The sequence below is a fragment of the Simochromis diagramma genome, unplaced genomic scaffold (assembly GCF_900408965.1).
Source record: "Simochromis diagramma unplaced genomic scaffold, fSimDia1.1 OVJJ01000343.1, whole genome shotgun sequence".
In the NCBI taxonomy this organism is placed as follows: domain Eukaryota; kingdom Metazoa; phylum Chordata; class Actinopteri; order Cichliformes; family Cichlidae; genus Simochromis; species Simochromis diagramma.
This window is the reverse complement of record NW_024386831.1, coordinates 1,555,335-1,577,352: the sequence shown is the minus strand read 5'-3', so window position 1 is coordinate 1,577,352 and position 22,018 is coordinate 1,555,335. Positions and strand designations below refer to the sequence as shown.

Genomic DNA, 22,018 nt, shown 5'->3' with positions numbered 1-22,018 from the left:
GATCTGGTTGGTATGTCTGGTTGAGTCCTTACCAGTTTATCCATCAGTATGTAGAAGTCCCTGTAGGATCTTAGCATGGTTATTTTACATATACACTAAAGGATGTGTAATTTGAACCTATGCCTACTGGAGTAACGGAGGCATCATGGTTATTATGTTTGGTTGTTCCTATGTTCAAGCCACTTGTTGACCTTAACATTCTTGTTACCCCATGATTAGCTGTTTTTCCCCAGGTGAAAGCCTGCAATTGTTATACAGTCTGTATAGTGTTGAGTGTATGTTTATTTGCATGAATTTTGCAGTTTGAAAGTGTGAAGTGAAATCAGTCACGAACACTGCATCTTTAATTTCATGAGTGAAATCGTAGAATATTTTTGTGGATTGATTAGTCACCATTTTAAAGCTAGCATGGCTGCATGTGTCGTGCTCGTGTGTCTCTAGGTTGGTGTCTGTGTCACTTTGCTCTGCAGTAACACAACACATCCTCACACTCCTCAGTAAATAGGCTCCAGCTGTCACTCCAAATGCTGGCTGTTTGAACAGAGCTGCTCACTTTGCCATCATCTCTCCTCTTCACTTATTGCTGCTACTTGTGCTGTCCCCAGCAGAGAGCGGCGGATTCACTCACACGCTCAATGAAATGCTGTCACCGCTGCATTCTCACTCATTTCCTATGCAGAGGAACAGAAAACGTCTTCAGGACTTGTTTCCCTACAATGATGTTTGCTTTTTTCTTTTCTGATGCACACACGCACTTACAGGTTAACACAGGAATGAAGGGAGGTAACAAGATAAAACTGGCTGGAGGCAAATAAACCAGTGCAGGTTAAACGGAGCCGTGGAGGAGCACACATCAAAGCAGAACACCTCTGGCCAAAGTAAACCCAAACATGGATCACATTCACACATGACCCGCAGCCCAAACATCTCACTCACTCCTACACATCAGAATCTAATACAGGCCGTGTCAGGTCTCATTTGTGTGATTCAGTTTGTCTTTCCTGATATGCTCAGCCCTCTGTGGAGTGAGTCATGGTGAGATGAGACTGAAAGGCTGGAGACTGGCAGCCAGCAAGACCAGAGTGATCCTGTGAGTGTGCAAGGCAGAATTAGTGAGAACATGGAGATTTGCGAGGATGAAGTTTGCTTCTTCTTTGCAGGATAAATGTTCTTCCAGAAGCGATCAGAGAGCTCATGATTTATTCACCACGTCCTCCGGCCCGTCTGACCCTCCTCAAACACAAATTCAGAAATGGAAACACACACTTGACCATGGCAGATTTACTCTGCGCATCACTGCCCTCTCAGTTTGTTTGTCCTCATGACACAGGATGCGGCAGTCTGGGTAAAATCAATGAAGGCCAGCACGAGCCAGACAAACTATAATTCAGAGCTGATTTACGGAAGCTGTAATGTCCAAAGGGATTCATTAGAAAACACACAGACCCGTAAACAGCATGAGGTACAATTAGTGAATGTAAGAACTCTAAAACAAACTTCTGATTCTAGACGAATACATATAAGGGTATAAAACTCCTTGTTAGAGCAAGATGAATATCCGAGTTGGCACCACACAGATTTTAAATCTATAATCACACTTAATGCAATAACAGGAGCCCATAAGTCATGAAAGGCTGAAATAAAAATGTGTTTGTTAAGGAAAGAAGCATCCACTAACATTTTTAAAGTTTAGAAAAAAATAACAGTTTCTGTGGGCTTTGTAGGGGACCTGCGATCTGTGCGGGGTGAACGCCACTTATAGCCCAATATCATCTGGGACAAGCTTATTATAAATTATTTATTAATTTCAGATGTTAATTTCAGATCTCTAATACCATCTCTCTGCTCCAGGTCCAGTTTCCATAGCAGCGCTCTAACTAGAAATACCCAAACCTCCCTCTCCTCTCTCCCCGAACCCCTCCTCCTGTCCTCCTCCTTTCTTGTTTGAATTTTGGTTCCTGCTTGGATTATATTCAGATTATTTTTCATCTCTCTGAGTTTATTATTTTCCCAGTGTCTCTGTCTTTGGATCTCTTTGTTTTGACTTTGTGTTGGTGCCTTTAGGGCCTTTCACATATGAAGCAGCACGCCCTGCGCTCTGCTCTGAAACACATTCTTTTTGCTTAAATGCATTTGTAGAAAGAGAGAGAGCAGGTGCATCGAGTGCACGTGAAGACCATGAACAGCAGAAAAAGGGTTATAGGACATGCAGAGTGTAGCAGCCAAATTTTGTGCTGTCTGTCCAACCCTTATGTGAACTCGTCTTTTGTCTTCCCGGTTTAAAGACCTCATAGTACCATGTCACCCCCAGCAGAGCACTTTGCTCTCAGTCTGTTGGCTTACTTGAGGTTAAAAGGACAGTATGTGACAGCCTCCAGTTTTCAGACCCATCTTCTGTAGAATCAGCTCCAGTCCATCTGGGGGCTGATACACTGTTTTTTTTTTGTTTTTTAAGTTTCTTTTTTAAGTAATTCATCTAATTCCTCATCCCCAACCAGTCATGGCAGATGACTGTCACTCCCAGAGGTTGGTTCTGCTGATGGTTTCCTTCTTTTAAAAGGGAGTTTTTCCTTCCCATTCTTGCTAAGTGCTTGCTCATAGGGGGTCATCCGTTTGCAACGGAAAGATGTCCTTGGTTTGTAGAACATGCCTCCTTGTTTCGGACCTTGATGCTTTTTGTGTCTTTTTTTTTTTTTTAGACTTTCAGTGTTTCAGACTTTTGTGACATTCAGACAGATGTCCTGTATTTGTGTTGCCACTCCTGGCTCGTCTTTCTGTGGTGACACAGAGGTATTCCAAATCCAGCTGAGGATATAACCTCTCCAGTTTAGTTGGTAATTCTTAAAGGTGACCTATCTGATCATTTCCATCTTCATATTTTTGACTCTGGGACTCTGATATAGCTTTGCATGTTTAGTTCTAGACTACAAAATGACAGTGATGTTTTCATGTTAAATGGAAGTTGACAGCTGTTATTAACCCTATGAAATGGTTATATAACATAACATAATGAGTTGGTTTTTAATAACTGTGGAACCTAACTCATGTCTGGTGTAGAAACTCTCCATTATGACCTCTCTTTGTGTTGGCTTCCCCGTTAGTTTTACCACACACACCGCAGCGGGTTTTCAGCCTGCTGTAACCTGGCAACCCAAAAGATGTTTCACTTCAAGGAGAATAAAAAGACATTCAGGTGGTTTATTGCAGCCTGACAGTCAGTATCAGTCACATGAAAACAAAGATATGAAGCCGGTTATGATTCTTTTTGTATCTATCTGGATGGTTAACAGACTGTCAGGCTGCTGGATTAGCGCTCTCTGATTAAATGGAGCACAGAGATGGAGTAGTGGAGAAATGCTACATGTAGACTCTTAGTTGATCGATGTGGAGAATTATGTTACAGTGATCCATCTAGTACTTAGCAGAACTTAGAAAGTGAGAAATATAGGTCTAGGGAAATGAGGCCTATGGTTAAATAAGTCATAGATTTCTATCATATATATATCCTTTTTCTGTGGCAGTGGTCCATATCAAACATGGCCATCTGTATGATGTTGGTGATTTCTGAAACAGTCATCTGAGGGAAATAGGTCCCACCCACAGGCAGCCAGATGTTATTACACCCCTGAAGGTGTGCTGTGGTATCTGGCACCAAGATCTTAGAAACACATCCTTTAACTCTGTTTCAGGTGGCCCTTTAACTGTAAGTTACGAGCTGGGGCCTCCATGAATTGGGCCTGTTAGTCCACTACATCACCACAAATTTTCAATTGGACTAAAATCTTAGAAATTTGGTCAAGACCTCAAACTCGTTGTTTCATTCCTGAACCATTTTTGCTTTGTGTTAGGGCACGTTATCCTGCTGAATGAAACTCCAGCCATCAAGGATTATCGATTCCATTAAAGGGTGTAGAACAATGCTTAGGTAGATGATAGGTGTCAAAGTACATCCACATGGATGGCATGACAAGGTTTTCCAGCAGACCATTGCCTAAACCATCACACTGCCTCTGCTTACTTGCCTTCTTACCATAGAATATCCTGGTGCCAGGTATTCCCCACAAACACCCAACCATCCATCTGATGTAAAAGAACACATGATTAATCAGACCATGCAAGGCCACCTTCTTCCACTGCTCCATGCTCCAGCTCTGATACTTGTGTACCCATGTTGGACCTTTTGGCAGTAGGAAGGGGTCAGCATGGGCACCCTGACTGGTCTGCAGCTATGCGGACCCACACGCTGCAAACTGTGATGCACCGTGTATTCTGACATCTTTCCATCAGAAACAGCATGAGCATTTTTGGCAATTTGAGTTACAGTAGCTTACCTGTTGGATTGGACCACACGGGCAATTCATCATGGTCATGGCTACACGTGATCGTGTCACTAGTTCACCACTGTTCCTTCTTTGGACCAATTTTGATAGATTATGACCACTGCAGACCGAGAACACCTCGCAAGAGCTGCAGTTTTGGATTGTCCCTTTTCAAACTCGCTCAAAATCCTTACATTTGCCTCTTTTTCCTGGTTCAAATACATCAACTTTGAGGACAAAATGTTCACTTGCTCTCCAGTATATCTCACTCAATAACAGGTGCCACAGTGAAGAGCTAATCATTGTTATTAACTTCACCTGTCAGTGGTCATGATGTTATGCCTGATCAGTGTATATAGGTCTAATCAGGGGGAGTGGAAACACCTGAACCTAATCAAGGTAACAAGACAGGAAATAAAATAAAAGACAGAGCACAAGGAACAGATGACAAACAAAATAAAACAGAAAGAAACCAAACAGGGAAACATCTAATACAAAGACAAAGACTTGACAACAAGGACGCACTAAGGAGACTAGACTTGTACCAGAATAAGCTTAAACACAAAAAGAAGAAAACTCAGACTGCCTTAAAAATCATAAAAAGCATAACAAAATCTCACCCTGCAATTCTACATTTCAAGAACAACTAAGAAAAGCAAACTAAAAAAATTCTTAATAACCAGCAAACCCAAAATAAGCACACATAAACCCATAGACCAAAACAATAACATAGAGAAGGGTTATTTTGATCTGTGAATAATGCAAAGCTACCCTAGTAAAGTCCACAAATAAAAATGTGAGTTTTAGGGAGGGGGGGGGTTAAATAAATTGGCATTAACCAGCCTTTTTTTTTATACGCAGTCCTTCCAGGAACTTGTGGAGCTGACTGCTAAGTGTTTCCTCAGCAGGGCTGCTGTGCTGATAGTGAGGCTGCTTTACAGGTGGCTGAAAGGGAAGAAAAAGCAGAAAAGGAGCAGCAGCGTGCATCACTGTGTGCATTTTTATTTCCATTAGAAGTCTGAAGGTTGTATCTTTGTATTACTTATGTATCACAATTTTTAACTGTGTATCATTCTTCATCTTTTTCTTTATCTACTCGTTACAGTAATATTCATGTTTAATCTTTTACATTGCATTCATACTCTATCCTTTATTTAATTCTTATGTAATTTAATATCTAAGCTAAAGATATACTGCAAGGCTTGGCTGTGCATCATGCAGGAGGATCTGTGGCCACCCTGCAGCCAACATCTTTATTTTAATCCCAGTGAATCGAGCGTGAAGGACTTCTTCTTGCTCCCTGTTCTATTCTCTCATTTTCCCTTTTTAGTCGGTCTCTCTCTTTCTTCTCTTCCATCTCTCCCCCCTGTATGTTTCCCCTCTCTGCCCATCTCTCACAGTCTCTCCCTCCTTCATACATTCTTTCTCTTTTATTCTCCCTCTCCTTCACATAGCTTACTGTGCGGCAGTTTAAGGGTCTGCAGAGCTGCCTCCTCCAGCCAGCTTAGGTGAATCAGTTACCATGGCAATCAAACCCAAATAAGCAACAATGGCATGTTAATTATGGTTATTACTGTATGAAGACTGTTCCAAGAAAATGAGCGATGCTACTTTTCTTTGGAGGGATTAAAGAAAGAAAATGTCAGAGGTGAGGCAGTTTGGACGACATAATTCAGAACAGAGCAGATGCAGAAAAAGCCCCCCTCCCCGACTCATTTTGGTGCAAGATGGAGGGTCCGCAAAGACGCCTGCTGTCCTTGGCTCTGAGGGGGTAACAGGAAAAATTGGCCACAATTGGTCACGATTCAACTAAATGCCCCAGAACTGTGATCTCACATAAGCAAATATACCTTTTGTATAGACGAACCAAAATGGGAAAAATACCCAATAAAATAATAGCGCAAATGAAGGGTAAATCATGACCATGTGTTTTATGACAGGACTCAAAGGGACTTTTGTTGGATGTTACAGTCACTGAATTACATGTAATGTGGAAAGTGTTGGCCACAGTCATGAACCATGAAGGAGTAGCCGCTTCTTCTGTGGACACCAATTCAAGTTTCAAATAGGCTGCTTATCATATGCATGACATTCGTGGAACCGCCGACTTTTCATTTCAGTGCCGGTGCTCACAGGTTGGTGAAGAACATGCACCTTGCTCCAGATAAGAGTCTTTTGGGCATATGTGAGCTACCTATGGCTGAATAAGTGAGCCATATTTGGCTTATCTGAAGTCTCCAATATATAAGGACCTGTGACTGAAAAAAACAAAACACTTTGATACACACACACACACACACACACACACACACAGCAGGAGTTCTTGTTCAAAGTTCTTGAGATCTTATGAAGGCTAAAACAGATCCTGAAAGAGTCTGAATAGGGGACTAAAATTCATCAGATGTTGTAAGAATTTACCTTAGCTCACATTGGTTTGTGTTGGTTAGATCTGTCAGTAGTATGCTTGCTAACACGTTAATTGTGCAACGCTGGTAATTTGGCTTGTTTTTGTCACTTATTTGTGAATGGAGCTTTAGCTAGCCCTAACGAGTCAATATTAAGTCCAGCGTGTACCAAAAATAACAGATGGAGTACAGATCCCTGTTCTTTTTGTTATTTTGTCTTCGGTACTCGTGCTGTTCAACAGGTTCATAGCACAGTCAGAAAATATCTGTTCTTTCCACACAGTGATATTTTCCTCTGCTTTCTAGGTTCTAATGGACCTTACGGGTCTGCTAATGTACTGGAGATGCTTCCTGTGCGTGTTTTAGAAAGCCGACTCAGTGGGGCTGGCATACGTCAGCGCACATCCTCAATTCACATTTGGGCTCTTAAGTCTTTTCAAAGGGCTTTCATAACATCCATGTTTACAAAAGTGGAGGGCCTACAATGACGATGAACGAGAGAGAAACGGGAGGATGAGCAGAAAAACAGGAGGCGGATCAACAGGATGAAGCTTTGCCATTTCCAAACCGTCTGTTCCTTTCGCATCCAGCCATTAGCAGCGTTAGCATCTCCTTGTCAGCTTTCTGGCTAATTAGATCCAATGGGGTGAGTGTGCGTGCATGTGTGTGTGTGTGTGTGTGTGAGAGAGAGAGGCAAATCGATAGATGTGTGTTTGCATGTGCGTTAACGCTGTTGCCATGGGAACAGTGTTCCTGTATTACCCCACTAACAGAACACCAGCAACTTGCCACTTTTCATACGCCCACATTTGAATGTGCGACTCAGTGCAGCTTCTGGTGCTAGCTTTTGGTCAGGCTGGATTTACTTAACAAGAGCTGCAACTCTCCAGTTGCAGAGTTATTAAAACTACAGAGCAGATGTGTGGAGAGGACACATGCTGAGCGGTTTCATAATCAGAGGATACAGCAGTGCAACTTCATCTGTTTGAGGTGGGGAAAAAAGTTTGCTGTGAACAACTAGCTCCCAAACGGTGTGGCGTGAGGTGAGACCGGATGGGCTAGGGGATTACGTTGTTATTGCCGTGCATCAGAGCACAAAATGCAAAAGAATGACTGTTTAAAGCCAATGTCCTATGTTTATTGATAGTGTCTACCCTTCAAAAGTGAACAAGAGTTATAAAGTGAAGAAACGACAGCCTTGACTTAATTCAATTTATTATGAATCTAATCATGATATCAATTTAGGGATTAATGTCTCCTTGATTGGACAGGTACCAATGACCATCGATGATCCCTCATCATTCACACAGAAGTGTCTTCTCTCTCTGTGACAGGAAGCTGAAAGTGAGCAGATGATGAATTCTGCAGGACTTTGATTTAGTAAATGTTTGTCTGTCAACACAACCAAAGTAATGTTATCACACTTAGCAGAGGAGTGTGGACTCCAGCCTCCAAGAAAGATGGCCTAACCCTGTTGATGTTAGTCTAACATAGCAAACTAATCTAACATAGTGTGTCTGCAGCGGGTACAAAGTTTGGAACATTTCAGCAATATTTAAAACACAATTTGATTACCAAAGAATGAAATTAATGCTTTTATGTGTGTGCTCTTACACACACTCTACAGCCAATTCTGTCAAGACTGACTGAACTCAGGCGCGAACTTGGGAAGGCAGTTAACAGTCTTTAAGGGAGGGGGGGAACGCTCCACACTTCAGACAATAGAGTTTACTCCAAACACGCGCATGGATGGCAGTCCAGAAAAACAGGGGCAGGTCCAAGAAAATCTATTTACAAAGGAGAGGTAAGAATTACATCACAAAGAAGACAAGAGATCAAAACTAGCTGGGATTTTACTAACAACAGTCGGTAACAGTCCAGCGACGAGTGATACTGAGCAGCCATCTAAGTAGCAGCCAGACAACGGCCAGGTAACGAGGCTCAGGTGTGTGATTGCAGACAGGTGTGTGGGCCAAGGGCAGGGAGCTTGAGATGAGCTCCACCCAGGAGGGACAGAGAGGGAGGGAGAGAGAGAGCAGGAGCAAAATCAAAACAAAAACACATGTAGCCACACTGAGCCAGCCGGGTAGACACAGGGACCCTGACAAAATGTGTTCATCCGTGTCAATAACTGATTAGTTTTAGTGTTTTCTGTCTTTTAGACTAGTTGACTAGTCCCATTTGAACCAGTAAATTATGTCCAGGAACATTTCTACGAGCATCTGTACTGCTAGCACTGGTCCCAAGCAAAAAAGAGTTTGACAAAAACGTATCTGTACCAATACAGATGTAAATTTCATACCATATTTCTCCTTTTCTAAAACGACTGTCAAAGAAATCAAAGTGTATTGCTAACATGGTGCTAGCTGTAGGAGACTGGAAACCTGTCTTCTAAAGCGCACTGATTTAGTACAGGAGGCTAGGAGACCGTTTATGCTGATGGAAATTAGATGTATGTTTGTAAAGAAAAGACTTTGTGTCATGATAGATGTCTTTATCTGACAAAGCAACCAAAAGAAGAACTGACCACATGTCAGGAGGCTCAGAGGCTCTTCTGCACAGATTTCATTGCTCTGTAGTCACTGAGCAGATTTGAGATGCAGATGCCGGGTCACAGAGCGAGGCGGAGGAAGCACTGGGGTCACAGCCTAGAGCTGCTGTGTGGTTTTTGTTCTTTCCTTTTGGTGGGATATGTTGGGAGGGAGGGGCGGCGCTGTGGAGGTTTAAGCTTCTGTCAGTCACCGTCACTCCTTGCCATTTAGATTCCAATTACACCTGTCAGCTGAGTCTGAGCCTCATCTGTCTCTTTCTCCGTGCCTTTAAACCCTCGCACACTCGACTTCCTCTGTGTTCAACAAGACTATGCGCTCATTCTTTTCCTTTCTTTATTCGTCTGTAACCTCCCTCTATGTCAGTCAGTATTAGCGTCTCCTCGATTCCTCTACCTCGCTCGCGCTCCAGACTCGCTGCGGCTTTAATCCTCCTCCTAACACGGTTAGGATGCACAAGTCCTCACCGTGTCAGGAGGAGGAGGGCGAAGGGAAACAGCAAAGTGGCAGTGATGGTGTGTTGCATGGCGGCCACAGTGCTGAAACATGTGGTCATTTAACCCGACTGACACGCTGTCAGACAACTCGGTGAAAGGATGCTTGGATATCAGTCTGAGGAACGGATTAGAATCCTGATACTCATTTTGAAGTCTATCAGGATGGCCCTAAGCAGAGGGGAACAGGCTCTAATTTACTTTAATTCCATCAAGGCTGGATTACCAACTGGGCAAAGCTGCCAGCTGTGACATTTGTTAGAATTTGATTAACAGAATAAGACTGGAAATTGCACCACTGAAACACAGCATGAAATGAATGATAATAAAAAAAATTAGGGTCCAGAATTATTTTCTCAAGGCCCTGACGCACTTTTATGATTAGATAATCATGTGACATTAACAACTGAAGATCTTTACTTATATTATATTTCTTATTTTTTATATGAAGTTTTTACAGAAAATATCTGTAGCTGTTTCACCCCCTTTGAATCATAACACTCTAATTTTTTCAATCTATATAAAGACTTATAAACACAAGTGGCTGAAGCTGCTAGCTCCCCTCAGCTAATTGGAGTCAGTGAACTGGACCCCTCTGATCTGGTGTTGGATGTTTTTGGAGCATCTTTATTACAGATACCTGACACAAAGCAAACCCCACAGTGCAGGAGTCATCTTGGACCCAGCTTGGATGTTTACTTTAACTCTAAACCGGAAGGGAGCCACAGCTTTCATTTTAAAGCATGGAAATGTTTCACAATTCTTCTGAAATGGTTGTGAACCTGCGCTGCACTCATGCATCTTTTAGCATGTCAGTTTTCTCCCACTGATTTCTATTCAGGTGTCTTTGAGTGGAGGTGGCTTGTTCTGTGCATCTGTGTGATGCACCCACAGCTCATAGCTTAATTTCTCATCTAAATATCACTTTTAGTAGAAAATCAGTGTCTGTTAAGCACAAAAAAACAGTCTCTAGCTTTTTATTTCTGTACCGTTTTGCTCTAGGGGAGAAAAGTCAATAGAAAATACAAAAATTCCAGTTTAGCTATATGAATCATGCTCAAAATGTCTAAATTATAGTACAAATGTAACACATTTTCACAGTTTGCCCCATAGTGGTCAATATCTTCTTTTTAAAACAGAATATGAGCAGCTGTAATGCTGAATGTAATTTTGTGCAATATCTATTTTCCTGCTGTCATCCTGCTACCATTTTCCTGCTGTTTGTGTTAAGCAGAGAAAAAAGAGACGTAAGTACACTGAAATCTGAATAACTCACCATCTGTGATTATTATGCTGAGTTCTAAAATCTGCCGTTAACGACTCGCTAACAAAATAAAAGCCAAGGCCTTTGAAAATCAATTTGCTGCACACCAGTCCAAGGCGCAATGGTTTAAGTCATATTAAAAGAAAAGTTTTTGATTGCCTCTGGGCAGGCAGGAAAATCAATGTGGGGTCTGATTTATGAATATGACAGCAAGGATAGATGGATGGATGGAGGGATGGATGGAGGGGAGGACAAATAAATAGAGGCTGGGGTAGCAGGGTGGAGGAATAGATGGATGGATGGAGAGAAGCTGCAGGAGGAAGTTGCCCTGGAGGAGAAAAAGCATTAATCAGAACCGGTGACAGTTTGAGTGACTACATCCTGCCCCTCCAACCTTCAACCCCACCCTTTCATCCTCCTTAGAAGAAATCTGGGGGCATTAAGTTTACACTATGAGATTTCCAGGGAATAATGAGGTGCGCGTGAATATCATTTTAGCCTTTTTTGTCTTATTCTTCCCGTTTAACTCCCCATTCTGTTTCTCAGCTCATCTGTCCTCCGAGGTCGTGGATGAAACACGGATGACATATGAACACCCAGCGTCTTCCATAGCCATATGGACCAGCGCCACTTTGGAAGATGCTGTTGAAAATACAACAGCGAGGTCATCATTGGGTGAGACTCCACACACACACATATACATATGCAAAAACAGCGCTGTGAGTGTAGATGAAAGAAAGGGCAGGTCGAATCCTGATGGTGCGAACGGCGTTGGTCTCCATCTGTGGCTCATAATGTCTAACACGTTGGAGGCCTCGCCACCGCAGCTTCTGCCACGCCATAAATCACACACATCTGGTCCACTGATCCCCCGCTGCTGGACGCTGGTGGCGGGGAAACACACACACAAACACACACAGAGCCCATATGTATACACTCTGAAGTTCATGCAGTCACTCACAAACTCATTCATCAAAGCTTACTCTGACTTGTTTCTGTCTGTGTGGCTCCCAAAATACACAATGTAAATGACATCCACATTTTTGGAGCCATAAAGTAATATTTCATTTTTTTCACCAACTTTGACTCTAATCTGTTCTTCTCAGAGCGGCTCGCTTGATAATGCACATCATCAATTTTAAGTAAGTATCAAATCTGGTGGCTGTGGATATCCTAAGCTCCATGTTAGGTTCTGGTTTGCACTGTAGCCACATGCTAAACAAAACAGTTTCAGAAACCAGACGATGCTACTTTTCTAATGTTAGATTTCATTTTCACGATTCCAAATAAAGAGGTCAAAGTGGACCTGACCCTAAACAGCACCCTGCCGTTCTCCAGAGGTCATCATACCCTACTCTGCACTTCAGGAAAGCAGCAGCTACCACTGCTAACAAATGATTCAACATCAAACTACAAAAAAGTGCCTGAATCCCAAATATCTGTTGAGATTATCTTAAAAACAACAACAAATGAGATTCAGAACATGTTTTCTTTTGCATGTATTATTTTACATAGCTTAACAGCATCATTATCACACCGTACAGCATTTCCTAAACTAGTGAGGCTCCTGACTGATTCTGTGGACTAACAGCCACTTGTCTGTATGTCAGACTCTCCTTTCTGTGTTTTTTAAACTCTTACCATACCATACCATACCACCTTTATTTATAAAGCACTTTAACATAAAACCAGAGTTCACAAAGTGCTGTACATGCTAATAGCATAAGTAAAGAAAATTAAAATGAGATAAGATAAATAAATAACTAAAAAACTAAAATAAATTGAAACATGTTAAAACAAATTGAGTCAACCCCTCTAATCAATGCCAAAGGCTTCAGCGAATAAATATGTTTTAAGAAGACTTTTAAATTCAGAGAGAGAAGAGGCCTGCCTAACATGCAAGGGTAGATCATTCCACAACTTTGGAGCAACTACAGCAAAAGCACGATCACCTTTAAATTTATACTTAGTTTTCGGTACCTTAAGGAGCTGCTGATTGGCGGACCTAAGGGAACGGGCAGGTGTATATGGTTGTAGTAGCTCCGAGAGGTGGGGGGGGGCAGGCCATTAAGAGATTTAAAAGCAAATAAGAGAATTTTAAAAACAATCCTAAAATGTACAGGTAGCCAGTGGAGTGAAATTAAAATTGGGGTAATGTGCTCAAACTTTTTTGTTCCAGTTAAAAGACGTGCTGCAGCATTTTGCACAACCTGCAGGCGCCTAATGGACGCATCACTAACCCCAAAATAAAGTGCGTTACAATAATCCAGCCTAGAAGTAACAAAGGCATGGATTACTGTCTGAAAATGCTGTTTCGATAAGATAGGCTTTATTTTGGCTAATTCCCTCAAATGAAAAAAGCTAGATCTTACAACAGCTCTGACCTGGCTTTCAAGTTTAAGATTTGCTATTTTAACTCCCAGATTAGTGATGACTGGTTTAACATACTGTGCCAGTGAACCAAGATCTATAATAGTGGCCTCAGAAGCGCCACCAAAAACCATCACTTCTGTTTTCTGTTCATTAAAATGTAAAAAGTTCAAAGCCATCCAGGCCCTTATTTCATCAAGGCATCTGAGCAGCGGGTCTACTGAGAAGCCATTTATCTTTTTAAGTGGTTGCATCTTACTACCCAAAAGAAAAATAGAAACAAAAGAAGCAAAAGCAATGGAAACAGCAAATACATTAAATAAGGAGTTCTGAGCAATAGGGAAAGTGTAACATGCCCCCAAAACACTCCTTCATTTCAAGTTCATCATCGTTCTTCTCCAACAGCTATAAATGGCACTACAGTGAAAATCAGGGACAGCAGCTCCTTTTATTTCAACACAAATGGATCTCCTGGAGATTTTCTTGATTTGTTGCCTCCAATTTTGCCTATATTTGGATGGAAACTCTGTTTGCGTCTGTGAACGTGTGACTTTCCTCTTATTTAAAGTCACACTCTTTTATTATGTGTGAGTCACGTTACATTCCCATCAACAATGCCCCTCTAACACAATCTGTGTAGGATCCAGGATGCTAGCTCACGCACACATACGTCATATTCTGCAGCTAAACTGGCACATTTTCTTGGCTGTGAAACGGATGATTTCTTTATTCCCTTTCTTTGTGACTCACGCCATGTGAGCAAAAAGCGCAAACTAAGTGAAAGTGATGGATTTTTGGTAAAGCCTGCTCACACAGCAGGGGCGCAGAGAGGCTAAAAATGCTTTAACAAGATTCACTCCTTTCACTTGCTGCTTACTTGACCTCAATCCTGTTTTAGGGGTGTGTGTTGCATCAAACTGATGCTGCTGCTGCAGAATCTCAATGGGAGCTTTATCCGCTCTTTTAAAATGCTTTACATCCACAGGTGATCTACAGACAACTGTCCACCAAAAAAGTTGGAAAGCACTTCCTTTTCTCTATATTTATGTTAGACGAGCCATTACTGGAGCAATTTGGTCATTAGAAACAACCCTCCTTGCTCCACCTCACCTGCTCTGCTCTGTAATGACACATAGTCGTTATTTCCCTCTAAATTAGCTCCTCCGATCAATAGCACATCTTAATATCAGCTTCCTGATCGCTCTGTCGTGCCACTCATACTTTATGTCCAAAACATAGTTTACAGTTAATACAGTTTTAATTGGAACGTCAATAAAAGACAAAAAACAGCCCGTCTGTGTTGTTGTTTGTGGACGGCTTAATCGATCTGCCAGCACAGACAACAGACTCTGTCATAACCCACGTCCCCTCCCTCCCCGCTACCCGCGATGAGCACAATAATCGCTGCCATGTGACAGCTAAGTGGGGCGTTCCTGCCCCCTGACAGCCGCCCACCTGCCTTGATTGATGATATTGTTTTTAAAAAGTGAAAATAGTTGGAGGTTAGAGCTGATTGGTGGATGTAGTGCTGGAGGGCTTGTGCAGGGAGGAGGGGAGTGTATGGTGTGGGGGTCCTCTTTTCCCAAAAAGTCACATTCCATCGGGAATAAAGGATGGCATTGTGGAAGCTAATCCACTTCAGTAACAGGACGGCTGCTCTGTGGTGGGTTTGTGTGTGGGAGTGTTATCTTCTGTGTGTTCTGTGTGTGTCTGTGGGTGTGTGTTACTGTGTTCCTTATGTGTTACTTATTTACAACTATTTCATCTCAGTGAATAAAGTTTAATGTTTCTCAGTCTGAGAGTATAACTAATGGCATAATAGATTTACTTCCCTATAAAGTCCTATAGTGACATCTAAATCAAGTGGACAGATTAGATGTCAGCATTTCTTTTAAATATTTCAACAATTCAACAAATTGAAACAATATTTCAATTCAAATGCATAATCCTAGCTACAGTAGCTGCCGTAGGATAAACTTGGTTTACTCAGCTAACAGAGATCAAAAACATTAAATCTAGACTGCACCACATTACAGCCAGCCAACAAGTTTCTATTGTTTGGCTAAAAAAATGTAAACACTATTTTAAAACATGTTTGAATCATATAAAATCAGAAATAAAACAAAGATCAGTTAAATACATTTTTTCCTCCTAAGACACCTCAAAAGCTCTGCTGATGCTCAGACAGCAGAGTGACTCCAGACCTTGTTTTTTCATGTTTGGGTAGCTGTCTGTCCTCTGTTTGCCTCGGCTTTCAACATCCATATCTATTTCCTCTGGAGAAGGATGTAAAACTGGGTGAAAGGAGTCCGATACAAATCAAAGACTCAGAGAAGTTCACTTCTGATGTTTGTATAAACCAGAGTACTTGAGGATATCCTAACTATCTTTGGATAAGTGCTATTTCTGCCACGGTTAGCCTCTGTTAGCTGCTGTTACCTTACGTTAATGAAACTTCCTTTGAGGTGGATGTAACTTTAATGGACTGTTATGATTAATAAGATTTTTAGGACAAACGACTCTAGCGTTAGCTGGCTTAATATTAGCTTAAAAATAGCTGTTGTTGTTATGGTCACATGTTTAATTAATTTGCTGACAACATAGAATTGTAACAACATCAGGGATAAAAATACACTTTTATACACTTTTTCCTTTTTTCAAAGAATGACTAAATTTACTATTTATTAGAACATCAAATATGTATTAGCAAAAAATTGTCCCAAATGAATGCACATGTCTTAATACATGATTAGCATTCAACACTGATGACCATGCAAAACACCACAGACAAAAAGTTTAATCACAGGGTATTTTAAACAATTTTTCTCATTGGCAGTTTGTATATATTTAGACTATAATAACTCAAAGTCTGCAAAGACAGTGTGAAGTGCTTTTTTTTTCTGTATTTAGTGACAGCTGAGGCTGCAGACATGTTTTTCAGGCTGGCCATCCATTTTATTCCTATGAATGCTTTTGAAGGCCTTCAGGGCATTTTTCAATTTTATCTTGGACTGAAGGATGAATTTTCTCTAATCTAGCGGTCAAAGAATGTTATAGAATTTATAAGATAATTTGAACAAAATTTCAGAAGAACTCCTTAAAGGGTAAAATGATTAAACTTTGTGTCCAAGGTTGGATTTTATATTGGCCATAACTCAGAAACAGAAACAGATATTTACTATAACTTGAAATGGTTGGTGGAATCATCTATAAGGTCTAAATTCTACTTCTAGTTTTATTTTTCTTCTGCTAAACAAAAAAGTAACAGATCAGCAAGTTTTGTTTGCCATTAGATCCCCTGATTGAAGCATGCGAGCACCCAGGGGACTCGTGCAGACGCACAGAAAACTGGGTAAGTCCCAGAACAATTTTTGGTTATGTGCCAGTTAAAATACAACAGTATGGTGCCTATTAAGAGCTATTACATTATATATAAACAGACAGTGGCTCAGTCAATATAGCTATAGTGGCCACTCATAACCACTCATTGGCTCTTTCTGCCTTCGGCATAGTTAAAGTGGGAGTGTGGTGTTACACTGTTTCATATAACTGATGATATCAATGCTTTAAGTACCTGATAATATACAAGTGTGTCATGGAGGCAGCATAAAGGCTGCACTCTTTATTTTGGCAGTGACAGAAGTGAGAGAGGACCCTGGATATAAATATCTGGGGTGTTAAATCAGTGAAAATTTGATCACATGATCCTAAACAACAAATGCCATCTGATTCTGGAAAACTGATGGAAAATGTGATCCGGCTCACAGACGAATATCCAGGCTCTGAAACTTAGCACTAACATTGTTTAGAAAGGCTCCTTACGCTCACCTGACCCTTACTCACTGCTTAGCAAAGTGTTGTTGTGAAGCATCGAGCCATCTTCACATTTTGAAACCAGACATGTCAAGGCGATGGCTCTGACTGTGAAACATACTTGTATATGCTAACAATCAGACAGTAATGTTCTCTTTTACATTAATGAGTCCATAATTTTCAAATTAAACATTTGAGTGTATTCGCTAAGATTTCAAACTTGTAATTGAGACCATGAAGTCATCTGGAAAGTGTTTACTGGAGTCATAAATCAGGTGAGCTGAAGGGTCCATTTGTCATCAACTTCTATACAGTTGGAAGTCTTTTTGCACCCAGAGAGTCGCCCTCGCTGGACGTTAGAAAGACATGAACTCTCTTTCATATACAGTTTTTTTGTTTGAATGTATTGTGAATAGCCACACAACTATTGTGGCTTTCAGAAACAATTCTGTGAATCACATGGGCTTCATCAGCAGATGGAGTCAGCTCGATTGTCATTGAACAGATGCTAAAGATGCTAAAATTTCCCATCATTCATACCATTTTCATGACTTCTCATCTGTTTTGGCTGAGTGAATTTCCTCTACTGGTAAAGACAAAATGATACAGCTTTAGAAAAAAAGTCAGCAATCCAATCATATCACTGAAAGAACAAAAAACATATGGCCATTAGCTTCACAGCTGTGGGCACAAAAGACATATGAACATTTTTCTTCTGTTGCATCTGGGCATCCTTGTCACTCAGCTCCTGTTTTTTTAAACCACTAAAAGCAGCAAAGAGAGGACGTCCGCCAGACTGCAGTGTGGTTTAAACTCACCTGCTGCTTCCTTTCTACAAGACATTTTCAAATTAATTGCATGTCAAACCAGCTCTAGAATTGAAGCCAGCCTTTTAAAGAAATGCACTGATTCCATTGCTAAAAGTGTTTGCAATGCTGTCACCCAGAGAAACAGCAGAAAAACAAGGCAGGAAATGTTCAGTGGTTCACCCTGAGAGGCTGTACTGGTTCCTATAATGAGCCTTGTTAAATGGAATCTGCGTTTAATGATTGGTTCAGTTTTATGTCAGAAGGAAGACGCAGATTTCTGTCTACTCCTGTCAGCTTTTCACTTTCACTAAAATTCACGATGTTGTCTTCGAGTCAGATTATTACAAAACTCACATTTTCTAAGACTGTATCCTTGAATTTAGGAGAAAGCAGTCTGGACATTCACTGACGATATAAACTAATAGATCTATTAAAACTGGACTGTTTGGCTTGGGTTTTCAAGGCTGGATAAACCTCATCACACCACAGTACTACAAGAATATGGCTTTGAAATGGTTTAACACCTGCATTCTGCAGAGCAGGTCTGAGATCATCCATCCCCAGAATAAAGGTTTGTTATTACTGCTCCTGAATACACTGAGAGCAGGAATGTCATCAACTCAGCTCTCCTCTTTTTCCACAACAGACCAATATCAATACGCCTGAGTCTGTATTTATTCATTTTACCTACATTGGCCCTATTGTGTAATTTTTTTTATTGGTTGTTGACTTTGAGACTTGGCTAATTGGACAAATGAAATGTGAATAGTTTTAAAAACACTGTACTGTACCTGTAAAGAATCAGGTTTTTATTTAGTTTTAATCATAAGCAGAGTTCTCTCTCTCTCTCTCTCTCTCACTCACACACACACACACACACACACACACACACACACACACACACACACACACACACACTAAAAGCCCTCTGCTGCCTCTCTTTCATCCTTTCTTCTCTCACACTCCTCCTTTTCTTTGCCTTTACATCGACTCCTCTCATTCGGCACTCCCCTCACTCTAATCTCCCATATTCTCGTCGCTACGTCCTTTTTCCATCTCTCCCTTCCTTTCTACCTTTTTTCGCTCTTCCCCCAAGTGCCTCTCCGTTTCCTTTCATTCGTCTTGCTTCTCTTTCACCCTAATGCCTCCTTCTCAGCCTCCCCCTTTCTCCCCTCTCTTTGCTAACCCCCCGCCACCTCTCCCTTTCACATCTCTTTTTCTCTCCTTATCAGAGTTGAGGATGAATGGTGAAAGGCGAGGAGGCGAGGCTGAGACTCAAACCCGATGCCTCGTGTGTGGGAACCTCATTGTGGCCGGCGACTCAGAAAGAGAGAGAGAGAGCGAGAGAGAGAGAGCTAAGGTATCGCACTTCTCCCCCGTATGGTCGATAGAGCAGACCCTCTCATCTTTCCCCGCCTTGAATGGCATCACTGTGCCAGCCAGCCTGGGGAGCTGGGGAGGGGGACTGTGGGGGAGTGATGCATGACCTGACAGAAACTGAGATGAGGGGAATATTTTCTTGTCTCAAATATTTCCAGGGACACAGTTTTGTTGTTTACATGACTTACCACAAAGTTTCTTTACTAGTTTAACCAGATTTACGCAGTCTTGACTCAAGTGTAGTCAAGACTGCGATTATGCTTCAGTTAGCTTTTGCACCGAGATTAAGAAGCATTTCTCCATCATGCTACGAAAAATAAAAGTTCATAACTTTAATATCAAAATCAAAACCTATACTTGGTGAATCTGTGAAAATCATTTGGTTCTGGTTAGTGTTTTACTCCCTGCTGTGCACGTATCTCTTTATCTTTTAGTAGGTGTAAACACGGCGTATAATGTCATGGGGTAACACATCCATACTGCTTTGTATTACCAGGATGTAAAAATGAAAATCCAGATTCCGCAATTTCCTCTAAAACAGTCTTCAGTCAGTCTGTAGTTATTTCTAAGCCTTTAGTTTTATTAGAACTAAAGGCTGAAATTACTTTCAGCTTTCTGCAGTGGGAGGTTGACGTGTTGAATCTGAAGACCCAGTACGCTGCTTTTCTGTCCAGTGTTGCATCTTTAGTTTTCTATTTCACTGGCTTCCACTGCTACAACACACCGAAACAAATAACACAGCCAGCGCTGTGAAACTAATACATCTTGTGCTGTGGACCAACCATGCTATTTTGCTGTGAACCTGCATCCAGAACATTTAGACCTTTTACAGCTCCTCCACCTAAAAAGTTCTCTTTAATTCACCTGCTTTCAGCCAAACTGCATTTGAGGTTTTGTTTCAAATCCACCGCATCTCAGAGCAACTCTCGAAAATTACAATGGAGCCCATTAGATCCTTTTATCTCTGCCTTTGACTTTGGACAAAGAGTTCAACCATTTAGAACAAGTGCTATACGCAGGCCCTGCAGAAAGCAATCAAGTGAGACTGTTTTCCATCTTCTAAACTTGGCACAGTCTTGAGAACATAAAGGAGCTTTGGGTCATTAGGGTACCAGGCCTGACAGATTAGTATAAAAGCTGAAGCACACTGCTTTAGCTTGTACAGTGCTCTTTGCAATCATTTGCTGGCACGACCAAATGAGCTGAATAAACTTTAAAGAAAGAGGCTGCAACAAGCAAACCCAATCTCAGTCAGCAGCCTGCAGCACACAGTTTGTTATTTCAGATCGCCTCAAATCTGACCTGCTTTATTGTGTGCGGAGACAGACAGGCAGACGGCTCAGCGACGGGGGGTATTTTCCAACTACACTCACCTGTCTGCTCATATTAAGTTATGCAGCCTGTGAGTTTAGTTTGCAGAGTCTGCTTCACATGGTCAAGCTGTGAAATGTCTTTCCCCCGCCTCAGAACAAAACCTCTCCTCCCTCTTAGCATCAATTATTCAAGCAGGAGTCAATTAGGATTGAATAATTTATCTTCCAAGTGTCAATATTTGGTAAACAATCCCTTGCAGCTTTTTACAATCCCCTAAAGTGTCCAACTCGGCTGCTGTGATCAGGGACTCTGGGTTTTTGTGCTGGCTGTATAATCTGCACAGCTCTAGTGTTTGGCCCTGTCGGCAGCGAGCGGCTGTCGTGCTAAGTCACAAGAAAGATGATTTGGGCCCGTAGGAAGAAGATTTGGATTATGTGACTGTCTTCCTTTCTTTCCACCAGTGAAACTAAAGAGACCTCTTTTTCATGAAGATTTACTCACGCTTGTTGAGAAATATGTTCCACCATGCATTATTCAGCAAAACCGTTCAGGCTCCTTCGCCCATCGGTTTTGTGAGAATTAGATGAGACCAGTTTTAGAATACTATGAAATATACTAGACACATATATTATGGACACACTTGATGTCAAGGAGACCAGAGATAAGCTTCCTTGTTACAGCAGGTATAACCATCCTCGCTTTTCCAATAAGTCCAGACTAATGGTGCCAAACACATGATGGTCGAGCATCAAGTGCGTGGGAAGAAAACTTCTTTTTACAGCGAAAAAAAACCCTAAACTTCCGAGCAAGCACCGAGTACGCTGCCACGGAATGGGAAATTCACAGAGAAACTCTTCCACTGACCGCTGCTGCACACCTGCACCAGGACTTTTAAAATGTGGCCGTCCAGTTTTACCACTAGCCTTTTAACATTTACTGAGCTCAGTATCTTTCGGTTTGATTATAAAGAAGGGTGCACATTAATATAACACTCATATATATATATGAGGTCATTCTAATTCTGCATAATTAGAATGACCTGGAGGATGTTGAGAGGTTAAAATATCTCGGAGATCAGAGTCTGTGTTAGAAATCCTCTGTTAAACGAGGTAAACGTCCATTATGGAGAACAGTCCAGGAACAGCAGAGTCAGAACTGACATACTTCATAAATTATGTGGATACACCAATTTGTGCCTGAAGTGAAGAGGTTTAAGATCCATGTTTCTCCTGAATATTTCATTTGTAAATGCAAAAAGTTACACTTTTTTAGGATCAATCCTCCAAAACATAAAACTTGCG

The 22,018-nt window shown here is 41.4% G+C and overlaps 1 long non-coding RNA gene across 1 annotated transcript; it reads left to right on the top strand.

Annotated features, from left to right (window-relative positions):
* Positions 1-6,834: 6,834 nt before the first annotated feature.
* LOC120730865 lies at positions 6,835-21,499 on the top strand. Its single transcript, XR_005695226.1, has 3 exons — positions 6,835-7,370; positions 11,578-11,706; positions 19,256-21,499. It is a non-coding gene; the product is annotated as an uncharacterized LOC120730865 (long non-coding RNA).
* Positions 21,500-22,018: the final 519 nt, after the last annotated feature.